A 15,165-nucleotide genomic window follows, 5' to 3' on the forward strand; every position below is an offset into this window, starting at 1 on the left:
AGGATTAGATGAGCATGGACCCAAAGTACCCATTCTCCTCCCCGTCCTGGTCCTGATCTTCCCTCAGGGCTCAAAGCCTTCTCAGTCTCTCTTTCGTGCCAGCCCCCTTCTCTCAGTGTTGAGTTCCATTTGGAAGAGAAGCCCAGGCCAGCCAGGATTCATTCATCTTCCTGTTAGGCTTTTGCCACCATGGTCACCTTCCTCTCGATTTTCACCTTTCTTTTATATACTTCTTCTCCCATTGAAATGTAAGCTCCCTTAGGAAATAAAATACTGTTTATGGAGTTTCAAAGATGTGCCTACTAACCCAGGCAACCCATTGTTACAAGAATGTAAAGTAAATCTTTCCTGTATTCAAAAAAAAAGGGAGGATGTAAGCTCCTTGAGGGGAGGGACTTTCCACTTCTCTTTGCATGCTCAGAACTTAGTACACAGCCTGACACACAGTTATCACTTAATAAATGCTCATTGCCTGCCTTCTCTATGCTATGATCCAGTCTAGTTTAAATCCTATGATCCTATACATAACGCCCCCTCTTTGAGCCAGAAATTCCTCATCTATAAAATGGAAAGAAACAACCCTTGCATTAATGATTTCTTGGGGATATTGTGAAAAAAATGTTTTGTCAACTTTGAGGCTTCATAGAAATGTGAGCTTTGTGATTTTTTTTCCTCTGGAGAATCAACCTTACTGCATGTTCAGTCTCAACAATTCAAGTGCCAAAATGAGGGAACCAGGTCTGCTGAAAAAAGACCTCACAGAGAGACTCACTGGCAAATTACAACATTAAGAACCACAGAAGTATACATAGGGCTGACACTGAGAAGGGGGGAGTGACTGCCCAAGGTCATGAAGATCGAAGAAGTAAACTGAGATCCCAGGGTCTTATTGTAGATGGCTCTCTTTTTAACCAACAGGTGTTTTCCCAAAATACTGTCAATCAAATTTGTGTAAATTCAATCCTTTTAAAGATGGGGATATACACATCCAAAGAAAGAACTGATGGAGTCTGAATGAAAATCAAAGTATACTATTTTCACTTTTTTTGGTTTGATTGGGTTTTCTGTGTTCTCTTTTTCCTTTTGTTCTGTTTCTTCTTTCACAACATGAGTAATGTGGAAGTATGCTTTTACATGATTGTACATATATAAGTCATATCCATCTTGGAGAACAGGGAGAGGAGGGAGGGAGGGACGGAGAAAAATTTGGAACTCAAAAATCTTTCAAAAATTAATGCTGAAAGTTGTCTTTACATGTAATTGGAAAAAAATAAAATACTATCAAAATTTTTTAAAGATGGGGACATAAGACATAAATAAAGCATCATCTCTGCCCCCAGCGACCATACTATCTAATAAAAGGAATGGAATTTCAAGTAACTTTAATATCTGGCATTAGGAAAAAAAATTTAAATAAAAAAATTAAATATCTGGCATTTGGATTGGCCACTAGATGATACAGTTGATAATTTGGACTTGGAATCAGGAAGACCTGAGTTCAAATCTTGCCCTGGACACAGTAACTATGTGATTCTGGGCAAATGATTTAATTTCTTCTAGCCTTGAAACGAAAGCTTATCTGTAAATTGAAGACAATAATAGCACCTAACTACTTGAAATGGTTGCTGGATGAAAGGGGATAACATATATAATGTGCTTTGCAAACTTTAAAGCATTTACATAAATGTAAGAGAAGCATTTCAACATATTGGAATGTGGAGGGAAGTTAGTGTGAGTAAAAGAACAGAAGTAGAGAGACCAGAGCAGATGGGGGAAATAGAAAGGGAATCTAATTTGATTGGGATAATAGGAAAGTATATATATATCTGGATAGATAAAGATACATATACACACACATATATACATATACACAGCTATGTGTGTATGTATATATGTATATGTATATACATTGATATCTATCTACCTAGCAAATAAGTTTAATCTCTTTTATTCACATTTTCTCCAATGCTTTCTTAAATCTAGGCAATGAACAAAATTATCTTTCAATTTATAGCATTTGTTAATTTTTGAAGTGAAAATGTTCACACTGAAAATAATATATCAGCTCAGCTCTCAAAAGTCAAACCTAGTTGATTCCAGCACATCCCTGAATACAAATGACCACAAGAATTATTAGATAATTTTGATTAAATGAAATTTAAAGGTTTTTGTTTGAACAAAATCAGTGCAAGTAACATAAGAAGTTGCTAGTTGGGAAAATATCTTTACATCAAATATCTCCAATAAAGGCTTGAAATTCAAGATACATTGTTGACTAATGCATATATATGAGACTAAGCACTATTCCTCAATAGATAAATAGTCAAAAAACGTGGACAGACAGTTAAGTAAATATGTATGTGTGTGTGTGTATGTAAACTATAAACAACATGAAAAATTGCTTCAAATTGCTATTAAGAAGAGAAAAAAATCAAAACAACTCTGAGATTTCGCCTCATATCTAGCAAGTAGGAAGAAATGATAAAATATGGAAACAGTTGTTGTTGGAGAGATTATGGAAAGGCAACAACTCTAAAACACTTTTGTTAGAGGTATGAATTGTTCCAACCATTCTGAAAAGCAATTTGAAATAATACTAAGAAAGTGGCTAAAATGTCCGTATTGGTCCATAGAAGCAAAACAGAAAGAAACATTCCACAAATACCAAATTCACATAAAGGTACTTTTTTAATGGCAGCAGAATAGATGCTCAACAAAAAGAGCAAGACTAAATATAACATAGTACATGCATAGACCCTAAGATCATGAATTTAAAGCTAGAAGGCACCTGAGAGGTTCTTAAGTTGTTGTTAAGTTGTTTCAGTTGTATCCACCTAATTTTTATCCCGTTTGTGATTTTCCTAACATAGATACTAGAATGATTTGCCAACGTTTTTCCCCTCCATTTCATTTTAGAGATAAGGAAACTAAAGCATACAGGGTTAAGTTATTTGTCCAGAGTCACAAAGCTAATAAGTGTCTCGTGTAGGATATGACCCCAGATCTTATGGACCCCACGTCCAATTTCTATTCACTAGACTACAATATCTCTGGAATAGAATAGAATATTACTATGCTTTAAAAAAAAAAAAACTAATATGAATGACTCAGAAGAGTATGAGAAGACATATCAACTAATGCAAAATAAAATATAATCAGAAAAACACAGAGACTAAAATATATGTATATGGAAAGAACAAAATACCAAAAATTAATGCTATACAATCTTAATGAAACCAAGCTTGACCAAGGAGAAATATTCCAAAAATGTACTTTCCTCCTTCCTTTCTTTATCAAAGTGAGCATTTCTGAGGGTGGAATACTATACACACTATAAGTTTAGTTGATGTGTTGATTAGTTTTATCAAACCTTTGTTTTATTTCTTGCCTTTTATCCTTTGTTAAGAAATGACTTGTACTGAGGGAGAAGGAGAGATATATTCAGAATTAAAATGATATGAAAATGAATTATATCAAAATATGTTTCAATTTGTAAATGGCTACAATATTATAACATCAAAACAACATAGTCTCCAGAAGAATTGCAAAATATAAATGGCCATTTAACAACATGCTTTAACTTATCAATATTAAGAGGAATGGAAATTAAAATAATTTTATGGGTTTTTTGCCTCACATCATGCAAAGTGGCTGATGACCAAAAAAAACAAAAAAAACAAAAAAAACCATTCTTTTCCAAATTATGGATGCAAAAGATACTTGATTGGCTTCTTTTCAGATTTTTGAAAATCCTTCTCTTTGCTTAAAAGAGATTAAAAACAAAGAGAGGAAATGTTGAATGGCTGTAGGAAAAGATTTAGAATGACCCATTTAGTTTAGATATCACTTAAAAATTCTGCAAGAAAAATGACCCAGTTTTTATATCCTTTGAACTAACAATCAGACTGGAGTTAAGGGAGGAGAGAGTGAGGGATGATGATAAGGAATTTTGAGATGCAGGGAAGGGGAAGAGAGGGAGTGATAAATGGTGTCTATTTTCTCACTAAAGTATGAAGCAGGTTCCTTAGCTATGAGGAGGCTAAAGGAGAGAAGGTTTGGATTAGCCTAGAGAGTGGAGAATGGAGTAGAGAAGCAATTAGAGAGGAGTAGGAGTATTGCTTGCTGCAGTGAGGGTCCAGTTGAGATTAGAAAATATAAATCTGGAGTAACCCCAGTAGCTTAGATTCCATGATTTCCAACAGCTCCACTCAGCAGAATATGACAACTTGACTTTCATAAAGTGTAGCACTTCCTAGTTTGTCTTTTTTGCACAGTAAAAATTTCCTATTGCCAATGTCTCTTTATCATCTTTTATATTTCTTTAAGAATCCTAGTGTGCACAGGACACAAACAGCAAAATTTATGTGACACTCCACCAAAAGTAAAATTGCTCCAATTCTCTCTCTCTCTCTAGATCAGAAAGAGGATAGCAGAAGCCGTCCTATCCTGAGAGTACCATGGGGCAGGGAGTCATGCAACAGAGAGAAACACTCGACCTTGATGCTTCAATGTCCATTATTTACTTTCTGTATTTCTTCAAAATACAGGCAGCTAAGTGGTCCAATGGATGGAGCATGGCCCCTAGAGTCACAAAGACATGAGTTCAAATACATCTTCAGCTAATATCTGTGTGATACTGGACAAGTCACTTAAGCACCTTCTACCTCAGCTTCCTCATCCATAAAATAGGGATAACAACAGCAAGTATCTCCCATTCCAGGACCGCTGGGAGAATAAAACTAGGTAATATTTGTAGAATGTGTTGCAAATTGATTAGTGCTATAGGAATGCTAGCTATTGTTATGTTCTTAGTAAATGGCCTTGCCACTTCAGGCTTCCATGAGAGAAACCAGCAAGTGGCCAGTTGCCAAAGAATAGAGATGCAGAGATCACATAATCAGTAGACATAGCAAAATGACAACAAGGTAACTGAAAACTAGCCCAGCCTGGAGGTAAAGACTCAGAGAGGTAGGTTGCTAGCTATTGAACTAGTGAACTAATAGAAACAGATTCTACTAATTTCTTACCCATGAGACTGAGACAAGGAATGGATGCGCTTTCTCCTACTTCACAATGAATCCATGGTTGGCTATAGTCAGGATGGCCCCTAACCTTACCCAGAGATCTGGGAGGGGCAACCATAAGGGGTTTTAGAAGATGGTTGGAGATAGAAACCTTCATAAATGAACACACAATTTTGGGATTTTTTTTTTGCTTTATTCCATTTACAATAAACTATTTGATCAGAGTATGTGATCTTTGAATTTGTGAATACAAAAAAAATGAATATAAGAAAGGAATACAAATAAGTCTGATGCTTACAAGCTAGGAATAAACAATGGATTTCATATTTTAATATTTCCAGCAAAATTACAGTTCATTCCTTAGATTAATTTTGGACCCAGCAGATAATAATCCAAACTACTTAGTGCCTTCACTGTGGTGATGTTATGGCTTTGACAGGAAGAGGAACAGCCTGAATGGTTACAGATTAAGCAGCATCTGAAAGCAAGGACTATCTGAGCCAAGCTCCAGAACAACAAAAAAGACTGGCCTGATGGCTCAAGTAGCACACCACCTGATGGGAAACTCTAGCATTGTACTCTTCTGGCTGGATAATTAATAGAGTTACATGCTGCCTTCCAGGAGACTTAAGAAAGGCAGCCCTCAAGCCACATGGTGCTGGGACCCCAGAGGAGGAGAGCATAGTTTTATCTTCATATATTGTATAAAGCCATCCTGAAGTGAAGCATATCCCATTTGATATGATGATGAAGAGATGATGAAGAAAAACGGATTATCCCTTTTTTGAATGGTGGGTGGATAGGAATGGGAGAAATGTGGAAGTACTCTAACATCTTTTTTTTTTTTTTGCCACTCTTCCTAAAGGAAAGACATTGTATTTGGAAGTAGAGAATGAAGTTGATTAAATGCCAGTAGGTTGTCATATTTGCAAATGAGTATGTTGTTGACTATAGAGTTAGGGAATATGGTTTCAAATCTCAGCTCCATTACCTGAAAAACCTATGATAAGTCATTTTCCTTCTCAGGACCTCAGCATCAAATTCTATAAAATGAGAGATTTGAAGTAGATGATCTCTAAAATAACTTCTTACTCCAAAATCCTATGATTCTATGATAAGGTGACCAACTTAAAATGAATCTCCACTGGAGATTACAATAATGATTCATAATTTCATAGCACTTTAAGGATGACAACATAGCAGCATCTGAGGTGGTGCACTTAGGTAAAAATTCTGAACCAGAGTCAGGAGGATGAGTTCAAATCCTGACTCAGATGCTTGCTGACTACATGACCCTGAAGAATTCATTTAACTTTTCTCTGCCTCAATTTCCTTATCTGTAAAATGGGGGTTATAATAGAACAGTCTCCTGGGGCTGTTGCAAAGCTCAGAGATAAATTGTTGTGAAGTACTTTGGACTTCCATCACTTTCATAAATTTAGATAACTAACAAAACAATAAATTAAATAACATACAAATCCTAAAATGATATATAAATTAATAATAATGAAGACAATTACAGCTACCATTTAGTGCTTGCTAAGTATAGGTCAGACATTGTATTAACCATTTTATATATATATCATTTCATTTGATCTTCACAATAACCTGGGGGGTAGGTATTATAATTATCATCCCATTTTACAGATTAGAAGTATTTATTAGTATTCTTATTACAAAGCCCTTTCCTCACAATAGCCTCTGACTTAAGCTTGACAGATGAGAGAACACTGGAGCTCACAAACGCTCATGAGGTTGTCTGAGATTACCAAGTGATAGAGTCATACTACCAAGGCCAGTGCCTTATCCATTCCACTATACTATCTTCAGTTGTCCAGGAAAACTTTCTTTTGTTCTGTGTATGTTCAGCTGATACTTCCTTCTTATCTTCCCAGGGCTAGGCAGGAGGATCCTCCCTGATTAAGGACTTGTTCACAGATCTCCCCGCCAGCTCCTCCCTCAGGGAGCTTGGCTGGAGCCACTGCTGATGACAGGAGGCTGATGGGAGGCACCAGCTTGGTGGCGGCTCCCAGCCGCATCTCCAGGGGCAGGAGCTGAGCTCAACGGGGGCTGAAGGTGGGCCTTGAGCCAAGGGAGGAATGCAATGGCTCCAGGGGGCTCCTCTTCACCCATTCAGCCTGTGAATCTGGCAAGCTTGGCAAAGAATCTGTGATAAGAAGCTTCCTTTCCTTGAAAGGAAAAGGAAGAAAAATCAAGGTTAGGTTTTGGTGGACAGACCCATAAGAGGCTATAATCACTCTCCCTGTAATGAAGATGATGGAAGACCAGGAATCAGAGGATTTGAATTTGGCAACAGTGTATAGTGGAAAGGACACCACATTTGTATCACGAAAGGCCTCTGATAATTAGTTTCTTCATCTGAAAAATGGGAAAAATAATAACCACTTCAAAAGGCTATTGTAAGAAGCAAATGAAATAATGGTGTTTTACAAACCTTAAAGCTCTTTTTAAAAGTCAGTGATTATTAATGATAAGCTCTAACTGTGACCTGCAAGAAATCATTCAGAATTTTAATTTCCTGCACCTCTGCCTCGGTGTCCAAAGTTTCTAAGCCACCTTTCTTGGGAAGAACTCACAAGACATTTGAGATGGAAAAGAATCTCGGATATTGAATGTGAGAAGTGGAAGAGGCCTTCTAATATAAAATATTAGGTAGCAGAAGGATTATCATCCCAACTTCATTGGTGAAAAAACTAAGATTAGAAATGTTCCAAGCCTGCAGTCAGATAGTGTAAAACCAGAACTCAAAACTAGCTCTTCTGACTTCAAAATCAGCATTCTTTTCATTCTACCACAAGAAGTTAGAACTTGGAACACAGAATGCTAAACAAGCTAACAAAATGCAGAATGCTAAAACTAGCAGGAATGTTGGAGGTCATTTAATCTAATTCTCTGTTTACAGACAAGGAAACTCCAAGCTGGAGTTCTGTTGGAGTCCATTGTCCTAATAGTATCTGCTCTTTCATAAAGGAAACTGGTTCTCCCTTTCCAAATGGCTTTTTTTTTTTTATCTTTTAACTAATGGAGGTGCAGTTGGAGTGGGAGGCAGGGGAACAGCTGGGGCAGTGTCAGATCACAGGCTAGAAGGAGAGGGGAAGGGGAGGGAGGCTGCAGGATGTGCCCAGGCATCCATTGCCCTACCAGAACACACTCCCACACCCTACTTACTTGGCACTATCCTTCCTTGCTGAAACCTGATAGATTGTGTCCCATGTGACAAAGTGGAGACAGCTGTTAGGCAGAGGATTCAGAAGCTGATGGCAAACTCTAGAAAAGCAAGGCAGTGGAAATGTGGTAGACATGAAAAAACACTGGACAGGGAGTTAAGAAGGTAATAATGATAATAATAGGTAATAATAAAAATAGGACAGTAGATAGACTGACAAGCCCAGAGTCAGGTAGACTTCTCTACTGGAGCTCAAAACTGGCCTCTGCCATTAGCTGTGGAATCCTGGCTAAGTCATCCCAGAATGTTTACTTCATTTTCCTCATCTGTACAATGAGCTGAAGAAGGAAATGGCAAACTACTCTTGTATTTTTGCCAAAAAAAAAAAAAAACAACAACAACAACACAAAAACCAAATGCAGTGAAGTTGAAGAATTGGACAAAACTGAAACTACCAAACAACTTTATCAGAAAGGGGGCTAAATTCCATGTGATTTTTTTTTTAACATCAGGTAGGTAAAGACAGAATACTAGGTTTCAAATTATGAACTCATTTTCATGAATTCAAATCCAGTCTAAGACACTTACTAGCTGTGTGATATAAAATGAGCTGAAGAAGAAAATGTCAAATTATTCCAGTCCTTGCCAAGAAAATCTCAACGAGGGACATGAAGAGTTGGACATAATTGAATGACTGAATGACAATAACAAAAATAATAATATTTATTTAGCACTTAACTATGTGCGAGGCACTGCACTAAATACTTTACAAATTTTATCACATTTGATCCTCACAATAACCATAAGAGAAGATGGCATCGTTATCCCATTTTATAGTCAAGGAAATTGAAGCAAACAGAGGTTAAATCATTTTCCCAGAGTACACAGCTAGTGTCTGAGGAAGGTTTTAAATTTGAGTCTTCCTGCCTTCAGGATCAAAGCTTTAAGCATTGCAGTTCCTAGCTACCTGAACTCTTTGTCCTTGATCTGCCACTACCTCACTGTGGGAACTTGGACAAGTCACTGATGCTGCCTGGGCCTTAAGGAGATCTATCATGAATCTCAGTGTCTATAAAATGAAATGATTGGGGCTGATGATCACAAATGGTTCCTTCCAACTCTAACATCTTATGTTTTTTGTCTTTGCATTTTTTCTTACTTAAAAAAAGTTCTAAAGGCCCTTCTACAATGACTCTAACATTTTATGTTCTAAGTTGTTATATCCTAAGATTTTTCAGCCCAAACACTCTAGGGCAGGGGTTTTTAATCTCTTTTTTATATCTTGGAACCCTTTGTTAGCTGACAAAGTCCATGGACCTTTTCACAGAATAACATTATTAATTGCATAAAAATAAAATACACAAGATTACAAAAGAAAGCAATTGTTGTGAAATGTAGTTATTAAGATATTCGGAGTTTTAATATTATCCTAAATAGCCCCAGCCCCAGCTCTAGGGCTTCTTCCAGCTCTAACATTCAATGTTGACTTGCCCCAAATCACACAATTAATATAATAATAGCTAACACCTACATAACTCCTACCATATACCAGGCACTGTGCTAAGTGCTTTATAATTATCATTTCATATGAGCCTCACAACAACCCGGGAAGGTGTATTCTATTATCAGCCTTTTTTGCAGATGATAATACTGTGACAAATAGAGTTTAAGTAACTTGTCTGAGGTCACAAATTTGTATCTGAGACTGAATTCAAATTCAGATCTCTATCCACTTCACTACCTAGATGCCTTACCAGCTACTCAGCAACAGAGCTGGCACCAGTTAACCAGTGTTTTCTACTACTACCTTCTTTTCCAGGATAAAATCCAAGCTTTTTTTCTAGCTTGTTGGAGGATGAGAGAGGATCCTTGAACAATAGCAATGATTGCCATCATTAACAATTAAAATTTCAATTAAAAAAACCACTTAATAAGCAATGTGTTTCAGACTATGTACTAGGTATTAGAGATACAACTCTGATCTTAAGAAGCTTACAAACCTACTACTGGGCTTATATCCCAAAGAGATTTTAAAGAAGGGAAAGGGTCCTGTATGTGCAAGAATGTTTGTGGCAGCCCTGTTTGTAGTGGCTAGAAACTGGAAACTGAGTGGATGCCCATCAATTGGAGAATGGCTGAACAAATTATGGTATATGAATGCTATGGGATATTTTTGTTCTGTAAGAAATGACCAGCAGGATGATTTCAGAGAGTCTTGGAGAGACCTATATGAACAGATGCTGAGTGAAATGAGCATTATACACTTCAACAACAATACTATATGATGATCAGTTCTGACGGACCTGGCCATCTTCAGCAATGAGATGAACCAAATCAGTTCCAATAGAGCAGTAATGAACTGAACCAGCTGTAGCTGACTATGAACCACTACATTGCCAATCCCTCTATTTTTGTCCACCTGCATTTTTGATTTCCTTCATAGGCTAATAGTACACTATTTCAAAGTCCGACTCTTTTTGTACAGCAAAATAACTGTTTGGACATGTATAAATATATTATATTTAACTTATACTTCAACATATTTAACATGTATTGGTCAACCTGCCATTGCAGGGAGGGGATGGGGGGAAGGAAGGGAAAAGTTAGACCGAAAGGTTTTGCAATTGTCAATGCTGAAAAAGTACCCAGGCATATATCTTGTAAATAAAAAGCTATAATAATAAAAAAAAAAAAAGAAGAAGAAGAAGCTTACAAACCAGAGGGACAATGTAACATAGTCTATAAATAAACAGGAAACAATGTAATGTCTGCCTTTGTCGAAGGCAAAGTGCTAGGAGAAATTTGAGGAGGGAGAGAACTTTTTGGATGTAGTGAAAAAAGCAAGGTATACTTCCTGGAAGGCTGGAGGAAGGAGATGAATCAAAGCTGAGCCTTTAAGGAAGGGAGGGATTTAACAGATGAAAGAGGCAGGAAGTAAAGGAAAATTCATGCCAGATTTGAGGGGTATGAACAGAGGTGGAAATGAGAGAACACAGAATTGGGGGGGAGGAACAGGGAGGGGGGGAGAGAGAGTTGTTCAGTTTGGCTGGAACATGGGATATGTGAAGGGACTGATATGAAAATTCAATAATTTAAATTTTATTTAGTAAGTAATGGGTACACACTGGACTTTTGTCTTTTATAGAGATCAGACATTCTCTCAAACCCCAGGTAGAATTATGCCTTACAATCCTGGAACAGTTGACTTTAATAAACTTTAAGGTCCCTTCTAGTTAAGTCATATGAATTTATAGGGCAGGTAGTTGGTTTAGTTAATAGAATGCCAGATCTGCAGTCAGGAAGACAGAATTTAAATCCAATCTCAGATAAGCTATGGGACCCTGAACAAGACACTTAACCTTGTTTGTCTCAGTTTTCTCATCTATAAAATGAGCTGGAGATGTGAATGACAAACCACTCCAATATCTTTGCCAAAAATAAAAAAAACCCACCCCCAAATCTAAATGGTATCATGAAGAATTTGACAATAAAAAAATCAACTGATTAACAAATGAACTCATAAGCCTCTCCTATATGGACTCCCACCAGCATAGAATTACCCATATACAATAGCAAATCCTGGAAGAATGGATTGTTTTGAAGAAAATTGGCAGCTAAAGAGAAATCAAATAGGCTTGGACCTCATTAGTCACCCATCCTCCCTCCTGGAGATACTGAACTGGTGGTGAGGGATAGGGAGGATAGGGAAGAACAATTTACTTGCCAAGTGGAAAAGAATGAGCCATTGGGAAAAAACAAGTCATTTTCCAATTTCTTGGAAAATTTTTCTATTCCTGTTTCATAGAAATCATGATTCCTTGAGATCCAATAACCCCAGAAAAGGATAATATTCATCATTGAGTCTTTAAGGTTTCTGCAAGAGTATCTGGCAAGAGCTCCTTGGAAGATACCTTCCCCCTAATCAGTCTTTCCTAAGCACTATAATTTCTCTGCATCTACAATATGAGAAATTCTGATCACAAAGGCCTTTCCAAAAGGAATGATTTTCACCACTTTCTATCTGCCACTTCTTAGATTTCTTACTCACTTAAGCTATAGATCTGTTTCCTTCTGAACTTCAATTTCTTATAAAAGAGAACATTTTCATCTCACCCTACAAATAGGCAAGGATATGCAAAAGATGGATGGAAAATGTTGTAGAGATGGTAGGAATATGGGTATACTACTACACTTTTGGAATTAGTCCAATCAATCAACCAACCAACAAGCATTTACTAAGTGACTATTATATATAGATATATATACCAGGTACTGTCCTAGGTACTGGAGATACAAATTCCTACTTTCAAGGAATATATCAATTTGGAATCATTCATTTAACAAGAATATAGTGAAATTTTTCTGTGAACATTGTACTATATTTAGGGAATATGGAGACAAAAAGAAATCCTTCCTTCAATAAGTTGTTTGGGAAAAAACAAGCATGTATGTTTTATAAGCCAATGGAACAAAGCCTTTTTCCAGTACATCTGCATATGAAAAAGTCAGGAATATAATTAGACAGGTAGAAGAGATGATGATATGGCCCCTTTCCTTAATTTGTATAGAGTGTATGTCACCCATGTACATTACCTATGTCCCCCTGGGTTGTCTAAATTCAGCCCTCAGAAAGGCATTAATAATATCTCTAGAACCCCACCTTTCTTCTTCAAGGGAGACCTTGATTACTGCCTGAGGGAAGAGAAGAAGGGGCCATTAGTTCTACTCTAAAAGATGGGGCTATTGGACTAGGTTATACTTATCTGTCCCCCTAAATATTGCTAGTCCAACAGAATGATTTTTTAAGGTACAAGCCATTTTCCTTGTTTGTTGTCATTCAGTCATTTTGGTCATGTCTGTCTCTTCATGATCCCATTTGGGATCTTTGACAAAGATACAGGAATGGTTTGTCATTTCCTTCTTCAGCTCATTTTATAGATGAGGAAACTGAAACAAACTAGGGTAAGTGAAACACACAGCTAGTAAATGACTGAGGCCAGATTTGAACTCAGAAAGATGAATTTTCCTGATTCCAGACTGGGTATTTTATCCATTTTGCCATTTAGCTGCCCTTTAACATGATTAGATTCCACAGAGCAGGTGATAAATCCTTAACTATATTTGTGTTGTAAAAACCAGTATGATTTCTTCCTTTCTTATCAAGGGGAGTGCTAATATTCTCTCTTTTCATACAATACTCTCCTTTTATACAACACAAGGAGAAGGAAAGCAGTAACCCCAAGTTTATACTCACAAGATTGCCTTTTTCCCACCAAATGCTAGTTACACAAAAGATTATGACAAATAGTAAATAGTAAACACCTTTATTCAAGCAGATAGGAAACAAAAATCAGAGTTCTATAGATTGATATAACAGAAGATACTTAAGAGTGAATTCTCCTACTTGGAGCAAGATTTCTCAACTCAACCAAAAGAGAGGTCCTGATCACAAAGAAAGGAAAATTCTTCTAAGTCTGTAGGGAAGCAAGCTGGAAATCAGGAATATGTTAAAGTATCAGCTTAACAAAGTCTTTTCTCTCCCTCTCCAGAATCAGTCTAGAAAAGAGTCTGGAATTGATGTGTTCTCTTTCAAAGAAGTTTCCTTTCTAAAGCTCTTAAACAAGTCGAAAGTGTACTTTAGAACAAAGCAACACTAAGGCCCAAAGTCCTACAGATAAAAATAGGGTTCTTGCTAAATAACTACTACACCCAGACAGAATTTTCTTTGGACTCTTTTTCCCAGTTTAGCGTCTTGGGTCCCTCTGTTAGGGACTTCACTCTGTATTTATGATGAATGTGACATACACCTCCCAATTTTTAATCTCTTAAGGTTAGGCTGAAAGCAAAGTAATGTTTGCCCAATAACTATTAACCACCTGTAGAGTTCATAGATTTCCTAGTTTTTGAACCATAAATGTAGTCTATATTCTTACTTCAATAATTGGGTGGGAAAACAAATCACAGAGACAAATGTAATATGGTAATGAGGTAGGATGGGGCACATTATTTCACATAAGGGAAGCTCAAAAGAGCTTTTATAAGGAAGGGGAAGATGAAGGAGGTAAGAAAGCAGAACACTTGAATCTTATATCAGAATTGGCTCAAAGAGGGAATAACATACACATTAATTTGAATATATAAATCTACTTTACCCTACAAGAAAATAGGAGAGTAAGGGGATAAAAAAAAGTGGGAGTCTGATAGAAGAAAGGTCAGATTGGAAAAGGTGGTAGTCAAAAGTAAAACACATTTGAGGAGGGGCAGGGTGAAAAGAGCTAGAATAAAATAAGTGGAGGGGGGGAAAGAGGATGGAAGGAAATACATTAATAATCATAACTGTGAAAAATCTTTTACAGTGAGTATGATGACAACTTCATATTTCAAATGTATAGAGAACTGAATCTAATTTATGAAAACAAGATCCATTCACCAACTGATAAATAGTCAAGAGTTATAAAAAGGCAGTTTTCAGATGAAACAATCAAAACTAACTACCATCTTATGAAAAAAAATGCTCTAAATCACTATTGATTGGAGAAATATAAATTAAAAATTGACTAATATGACAAAAAAGGAAAATCACAAATGTTGGAAGAAATGTGGAAAAATTAAGAAACTATTAATGAATTGTTGCTGAAATTGTGAACTATTTCAATTATTATGTAGAATAATTTGGAACTCTGATCAAAGAGCTACAAAACTATGCATGCTCTTTGACCCAGCAATACCACTACTAGGTCTATATTCCAAAGAGATAAAAAAAAAAAAAAGGAAAAGGACCTACATGTACTAAAATACCTATAGTAGCTCTTTTTTGGTGGCAAAGAATTAGAAATTGAAGGACTACCTATCAACTGGGGAATGGCTGAACAAGTTGTGGCATATGATTATGGTGGAATAGTATTATGCGATAAGAAATGATAAGTAGGATGCTTTCAGAAAAACCTGGAAAGA

The 15,165-nt window shown here is 36.5% G+C and overlaps 1 non-coding gene across 1 annotated transcript; it reads right to left on the minus strand.

The window, feature by feature from the left end:
* Nucleotides 1-13,285: 13,285 nt before the first annotated feature.
* Nucleotides 13,286-13,409, minus strand: LOC127552691 (U6atac minor spliceosomal RNA). Its single transcript, XR_007951546.1, has one exon. It is a non-coding gene; the product is annotated as a U6atac minor spliceosomal RNA (small nuclear RNA).
* Nucleotides 13,410-15,165: the final 1,756 nt, after the last annotated feature.

Source organism: Antechinus flavipes, chromosome 2, assembly GCF_016432865.1.
Source record: "Antechinus flavipes isolate AdamAnt ecotype Samford, QLD, Australia chromosome 2, AdamAnt_v2, whole genome shotgun sequence".
Classification (NCBI taxonomy): Eukaryota; Metazoa; Chordata; class Mammalia; order Dasyuromorphia; family Dasyuridae; genus Antechinus; species Antechinus flavipes.